Genomic DNA, 6,994 nt, shown 5'->3' with positions numbered 1-6,994 from the left:
TTGCTTCTGGGCCTCACATCTCATTTCCACCTCTGTGGCTTCTGTCTAGTCTCAGCAGTCAGAGCAGCTCTGATTCATATTTCAAAGCTATGGGTATTGGCTTTCAATTTTGCTGAACACTGAGTTCACTGATTTGGTCATCTTTCTTGATATTTTTCTGTGTTTTAAAAGAGAAGAAACAGAAAAATGCTAAACCTATATTAGCATGTTCGTACCAGAAGTCCTTAAGGTTAAAATTTAATTCCACAAGCCCAAGTAGTTATTTTAGCCAAGTACATGGAAAGTAATTTTCCCATGGTGATAATTACATAGTGCTTTTCATCTTCAGGGTACATGGGCAACACTTACCAATTACTCCTTCCTATACTCCGGAGCAATTAAAAGTAGAAACCACATATTGAATTTGGCTAACAGAGATAATTACCAATATTAGCAGACAAGAAAGACCTTGAGGGCCTGAAGATGAATAATTAAATTATGGTAGAAAGGTTTCAAGGAATGACTGCCTTCTGCTTTCATCAGAGTAAAGAAATTATGGCTTCCTTGGGAAGCAACTCTTATTTCCATTTTATAAATGAAGAAACATATTCAGACAAGAAACTTCTTGTCCAGGCAGACACCAATTAGCCAATAATCTAAACTGATGTTAATGTGAGAACTGTATAAGTCCACAGTCAGAATATGAATTCTGAATCCATTTTCTCCTCTGTTTAAAAAAAAAAAATTGCTGATGGCAGTCCTTAGTATCCCAAAGTCTCCATTCTGAATGTCAGTAACCATTGTCCACTGTGGTGATCAGAAGGCTTAGGTTAGCAGTTCTCAAACTTTTTGGTCTCAAAATACTTTGTATTCTTTAAAGTTTATCCGTATATTTTGAGAGATAGAGACAGTGCAAGTGCAGGAGGGGCAGAGAGAAAGGGAGAGAAAGAATCCCAAGCAGGCTCTGCACTGTCAGTACAGAGCCTGATGAGGGGCTCAAACTCACAAACTGTAAGATCACGATCTTAGCCAAAACCAAGAGTTGAATTGCTCAACCGACTGAGCCACCTAGGTGCTCCAAAACCCTTTCTATTCTGAAAAATTATTGAGGACATGAAGAGCTTTTGTTTATACGGATTATAGCTATTGATAGCTACTAATATTAGAAATTAATGTTGAGATGTTAAAATATTTACAAATTTATTTTAAAATAATAAGTCTATTAATATGTTAACACAGACAACATAATTTTATGAAAAGTATATTTTCCAAAATTTAAAAGAAGTCATGAGAAGAGTGGCATTGTTTTATATTGTGAAAGTCTCTTTAATATTTGGTTGGAATCTCACATCTGTTTCTGATTCAATCTGTTGCAATAGTTCTTTTGGTTGAAATATATGAAGAAAATCTAGCTGCACACAGATACATAGTTGGAAAAAGGGTGGTATTTTGATAGCTTTTAAATAATTATGACTATGCTTCTTTTATTCTACCCCCCAAATTAGAAAGTGGTTAATTCCTTAAAGGTCAGTTGCAGTGTAGGGTATCAGTAAACTTTTCAAACTGCTACGCTAAAAATTATTATTCTTCCTTGTATTTTGATTGGTTCTTTTACTGGGCATGACTTTGTAATATCACGCGTTGGTTACCTGGGAAATGTTGGGTCATTGAGTTATGGAGATATTCAAATATTAACATTAAGCAGCATAAAAAATCACATTTGTCTATTTCACCTCAAATCTCATCAGAAAACCCTTTATTACTGTTAGGCTCATGGTGGTGGATACTAGTCTTCCAAAATTCTAATCTTAAACCTGAAACTTGTAATTTTATCCTTGGCCACAAATACTCTAGTTAGGATAGGCTCATTTTGTTCATTTCAGGAAAATGGCTCCAAAATACCTATATCTGAATCTTTTTTTAAAATGTTTTTTTTTTTTAATTTTTATTTCTGAGAGAGAGAGAGAGAGACAGCATGAGTGGGGGTGGGGGGGGGTCAGAGAGAGAGGGAGACACAGAATGTGAAACAGACTCCAGGCTCTGAGCTACCTGTCAGCACAGAGCCTGACGCGGGGCTCGAACCCACGAACCGTGAGATCATGACCTGAGCCAAAGCCGGACGCTTAACCGACTGAGCCACCCAGGCGCCCCACCCATATCTGAATCTTAATATCTGCCTGTCAGTTATGCTTTCAGGTGAAGCTGGTGCCCGGTGGAAAAGGGAGTTCTGTTCTCAAGTCCAACAGCTGTACAAAGTTTATGTGTACTTCTCATTTTGTTCCACAGATTAGTTTTAAAAAGGTGGTCTCGAGGGTCAACACCACCCAATCAGTAACTTCTTGTTCATCGTGAACGTTCTGAACCCAAACCAGCATTTTTAAACCGCTGCTGTGCTGGAGTGAGGGGAACCGTGAGGACTCGGCTCAGGTCAGTGCTGGTGCTACTGTCCTGATTGATGCTAAAGCTCCAGTGGGCTCCCTACCATTGTCCGTGCACCATCAGGACAGATGTCGGCACAGTGAAAAAGGCAAATGATATATTATTATGAAATTAATTTTGAACGGGGGTCCTCTGAAAGGGTCTTGCGGGTCCCTAGGGGTCAGCGAACCACACTTTGAGAACCACTGGCTGAGATAATAGCCCTGAGTGAACACTGAGCCCAGTGGGTATTTAAGAAATTGACATTTTGAAATGATTCCTGACAGGATCATTAGGAAAACAGAACGAGAGAGACAGAGGCAAAGGCAGATGACAGATGGACAGGTGGATGGTTGGACAGATTTCATTCTGGCTTTGGTGGTTTGACATGTTGTGTATAAAACCAGCACTTCCCCATGCTCAGTACCCTATCTTTCTCCCTCACTTTATGATCTTGCTTCTTGTAAGTTCTATTTTGTCTTTAGTGCTTCTCCTTCTCATTTTTCACTTCCATCTATGTGCCATCGCCTTTGCTGCATTGAACCTACTCTCACAGACCTCACTAAATTCCCCCAAGGTCGGGAGTTTCTACATCTAACCTTTTTCTTACTTGGTACTCCAAGGGATCTGACACTATTGATTACTCCCTCCCTTTTATTTAAATTAATTGTATCTTTATCAAATTAATGATACATATAGTTATAAAAAATGAAATAATAGACTTGTTACATCCACATACACAAATGTAATGCTGGCAAGGATGTGGTATGACTGGTTATTAGAATATATTTCTAATGGGAAAGTGAGACAAATTTTCTGGAAGATAACATATGTACATATATGTAAACAGATATTTTTTAAAAAGCATTAAAATACTTTCTTATCTAAGAAACCCATTCCTGGAGCGCCTGGGTGGCTCAGTCCATTGCGCTGGACTTTATAGTTCAGGTCAGGATCTCGCGGTTTGTGAGTTTGAGCTTTGCATCAGGCTCTGTGCTGACAGCTCAAGAACCTGGAGCCTGCTTCGGATTCTGTGTCTCCCTCTCTCTCTGCTCCCCTCTCAAAAATAAATCAACATTAAAAATTAAAAATAAAAACCTATTCCTAAGACTCTATACTAAGAATATAATACTTTTGTAAATGGTTTTAATGCAAAAAAGGTGCTTGTTACGACACTATTTATAGTAGTAAAGACTAGAATGGTTAATAAATTATGGTTTACCTAGCTGATAAAATATTATACAGCCATCAAAATAGATTCCCATAAAGCCTATGTAAACAAAAAGAAAACCATTTTTGGTTTTAGTACAGTTAATACACAATGTTATTGTAGTTTTCAGGTGTACACATAGTTTATACATTCTGCTATATTCACCCCCTCTGTCGCCATCCAACCCTATTAACAATATCACTGACTATCTTCCTTGTGCTGTGCCTCTTATTCCTGTGACTCACTCATTCTGTAACTGGAAGCCTGTATCTCTCATTCTCCTTCACTCATTTTGCACATCCCCTCCTTCTGGCAATCAACTTGTTCTCTGTATTTATAGGTCTGATTCTGCTTTTAGTTTGTTTACTTATTCATTTATTTTTTTAGATTCCACATGAGTGAAATCCTATGGTATTTGTCTCTCTCAGTTTGACTTATTTCACTTAGCATAATACCCTTCAGGTCCATGTATGTTGCCACAAATGGCACAATCTCATCCTTTTGTGTGGCTGCATAATATTCCAGTGTGTGGGGGGGTCTGTGTATCATATCTTCCTTAGCCATTCATTTATCGATGGATACTTGGGTTGTTTCCATATCTTGCCTATTATAAATAATACTGAAGTAAACATAGGGGTACATATAACTTTTTGAATTAGTGTTTTTGAAAGAAAAGTTAAAAACTAGATATAAACTTGTATATATGCTGTTACAAATGTTACTTAAAAGGTCTTTAGAGGTAAGTGCAAAAAAATACGTACAAAACTAAAATTGACTCTGCAAAACAGTACAATAAAATAGTACTAAAGCATTTATTATAAAGTACCTAGACATCCCAGCTCTCCTCAATCCCCTTACCCACATCTCCTGTCCCTTCCTCACTTCCTCAGGTCCATTATGCAGAGACAACTACTTTTGATGCCTATACTACATATGCTTTCCCTCCTTGTATTTACATCCTTCTGCAATGAGACCTTGCAGCTCTTAACGATCATGACAGAGTCTAGTTTTCCATTTGAATCTGGGCTTAGCTATGTGATTTGTTTGGGCCAATGGAACTTTAGCACATGTAAAAGAAGCCATGAAAAACTGAATATGCATTGGGTTTGCCCTTTCATGGTGCTCTTACAAACCCTGTAAGGACTATATGAAAGAGCCTGGGCCAGCTGCCTGGATGATGAGACGCAGATGGCTAAATCATCACCATCACCCTAGCTGACCCGGAACCAACCATCAGATGAATGAGAACATTCTGGACCATCTAGTCTCGGCTAAGCTCACCAGCTGACCACAGGCTTCAGCTGAGCTGGCCCAAACCAGAAGTAATGCCCAGCTTATCTATAGAGTTATGACACACACAAAAAAAGTTTGTTTGAAGCCACTAAGTTTGGTGGTGGTTTTTTACATAGCAAAAATTTACATGCACATGCTTTCGGTTTTTCTTTTTTCCTGGCACACACCCACTTCCGTATTTTTAAATAATAGGTAGATATGCTATTTTTTCTCAAATCAACTTTTGATCCTATCTATTGGCTTCTATTATGATAATGATTTATTACTCTTGCCCTGTCATCTACCCTTCTCCCAAATACACATATTTCAATGCTTTGTGAAATCAATAGTCAGTGTTTACTTGATTATGCCATGTAATCCTTATCCACATCTAAACATTGTGGTATACTCTGGTTAAATTTCTTTTCCAACTTTGTTTTTCTTTGCCTTACAGTAATTGCCTTGTTTATTCATATGCTTGGTTTTCTTTGTGCTTATTGTCTTCTAAGTCTTACCACACTTTCCCAGGGCCTTTCATAACAACTTAGGCGGTGCGTCAGTTCTGACTCTTTTCTTACCTTCTGGAGACAGACCTTCTTTCCCTCCTATCTGCAGTGGCTGTTTCCCAGGCCTCCTGACCAGCTGTCATCCTGACACTTCTCTGTGCTCTCAGCCTTTGAAATTCCTTTCGCTTTTCTCCTAGATTTGATTCCCTATTTCCTGGTTCTCATGTCTTCCTCTTTCTTGATTTTCTCCTCTGTTTTGGTGGAGAACATCTTCAGGTAGCTTCCTCGGGATGAAAACCCATCAGAACTGCAGAAGGAAGGCATGATGGATAGCCCTCCATGTATTCTCTTGACTTGCAGTGGTCTGGTCGGGATGGAGCACCTAACACAGTTTTCACTTTGAGCTCTCTATACCTTTGGGAGTCTTCATCAACATCTCACCTGTGTCAGATCTTTTGTTTTCTGTATCTCACACCTTCCTCTTTCATGGCTTCATTTCATTTTGATGTACCACATCCTCTGGTGGCTTTCTGAAGTGGAAAGTAAAATTTTTGAGACTTGTCTAAAAATGCAGTTATTCTATCCTCATACTTGACTGGTAGTTTGGCTGTGTGTACATAAATTGGAAATCATTTATTGCTCAGAGTTTTGAAGGAAAACCAATATTTTGTTCTGGTTTCTAGCATTGTTGTTGAGAATTTCAATGCTATTTGATTCTGATTCTTTCCATATGGCTTGCTTTTCTTTCCTCTCTCTGGAAGCTTGTAGAAACTTCTCTTTGTTTCCAGTGTCTTAACATTTCACTCTGCTGTGCCTTTATGTGGATCCATTTTACTCTAAAAGGATGGTCATTCAGTAAGCCCTTTCAGTCTTGGAAACCCATTCCTATAGTTTTGAGAAATGTTACTATAGTAATGATTTCCTCACTTCTATTTCCTCTTTCTTTCAGGAATTTCTGTGATTTCCATTTGGTTATCTTTGACTAATCCTCTCATTTTTTTCCTTATTTTGTTTATATTGTTGTCATTTGCTCTGCTTTTTTATTTTCTCAACCTTCTTTTCCTACCTATTGAGTTTTTAGTTTCTGTTCTCATGTTTTTAATTTCTAAAAAAAAAGAACTTTTTTGTGCTGTGAATGTTCATGTTATAGCATCTTACTCTTGTTGTATGGATGCTGTAGCTTCTCTTTTTTTTCTCTCAGGTTCTACGGACATTTTCTCTCCTGTCATGGTGACCGTTTTCTCCTCCTCCCTATTTCTGATGGTTTGACCTCCATCTTGCATGCTAGGGGATTTTCTTAGAGCCTGGTATCCTTCTGTTCTATGTTCTGCATAAAGAGTGGGAAATTAAGAGATTGATTATAAGATCTGAACATATTGGTGGGATTTGTTAGCTTTGAGTTTCACTATTTGTTGATTTGGGTGGGCCATTTACTGGGGACCTACCAATGCTACTATTCTTATGCCTTTCTTCTTGGGCCTGTCACAGGGTGGATTTGGGTTTTGTGGGGTTATAAACTGATGCAATTGGGAGAACTTTTTAAGCGAAACAATTCAAAATCACAACATCAAAATTAAGTATGAAAGTTAATACTTACTTAGAATTAGAT

The sequence above is a fragment of the Hyaena hyaena genome, unplaced genomic scaffold (genome assembly GCF_003009895.1).
Source record: "Hyaena hyaena isolate Hyena2069 unplaced genomic scaffold, ASM300989v1 scaffold_874, whole genome shotgun sequence".
NCBI lineage: Eukaryota > Metazoa > Chordata > Mammalia > Carnivora > Hyaenidae > Hyaena > Hyaena hyaena.
Note: the sequence above shows the minus strand (reverse complement) of the source record.